This window comes from Trachymyrmex cornetzi, unplaced genomic scaffold (assembly GCF_001594075.2).
Source record: "Trachymyrmex cornetzi isolate Tcor2-1 unplaced genomic scaffold, Tcor1.1 scaffold33, whole genome shotgun sequence".
NCBI classification, from domain to species: Eukaryota; Metazoa; Arthropoda; class Insecta; order Hymenoptera; family Formicidae; genus Trachymyrmex; species Trachymyrmex cornetzi.
The window spans coordinates 3492-4415 of record NW_017298003.1 but is presented as its reverse complement, the minus strand read 5'-3'; positions in this window follow the sequence as shown (position 1 = coordinate 4415).

Here is a 924-nt window from a genome sequence, read left to right as displayed (position 1 = left end):
GACTATATTGTAGAACAGGCCTAAACGTTTTATAAAGCTGAAAACACAATAGACACAGGCAATAGACACAGGCAACGGGAGGGCTCCGATTGCACACATCGGCCCGTATTCAAAACGCGCTTTTATCAATAAAAGCGCACTTTTATCTCTGAAATTCTATAATATACGTGACGTAAAGTGTAGTATGTAGCGTGCTAACATCGTTGCAAGCGCGTTCTGAATACAGGCCATCGAATATTGCACACATGTATCGTTGATTGGACAATTTAAAAATAAAATAATCTCATTGACAAAACAATGAAAAATTACTAGGCACCAGTTGATATGAGTGGTGTGTACAATCAGAACTGTAGGCAAACGGGATCCTCCCCAGGCAACAGGGAATAACGAGCCGTCCAATCAGAGCTCTGGGATATAATATCGAACTTATACTCCAAAGCTATGATTGGACGGCTCGTTATTCCCTGTTGCCTGTGCCTTTTGCCTGTGTCTATTGTGTTTCCAGCTTAAGGCCTGTTACACAATACGTAGTATGTCGCTGTCGAATGTCGGACGCATGCGCAATGAGTTGTCGGGTGTCGCAAACTGCAAAGTGCTGTCTGCAGTCGGTTGTCGATGTCGCAACGAAAGATGGTCAACTCTCATCTTTTACGACAACGACTCGACTGGATAAACATAACCTTTATTATTTTACGGTATCTTATTATGGAATCATTAACTGCAGATGAAATAATTATTGATATTGTTCGCGAAAGTCATTGCATATATGACAAATGTGATGTAGATTATAAAAACATTAAGAAAAAGAACAATCCATTGCGAACAATTATTCCGACATTCGACTCAATTGTAGAATGGCTTGTCGTATTCATGGTGTAAAGCCTCGTCTACAATAGTCGCACAGGTTGTGTCGGATGTCGCGAG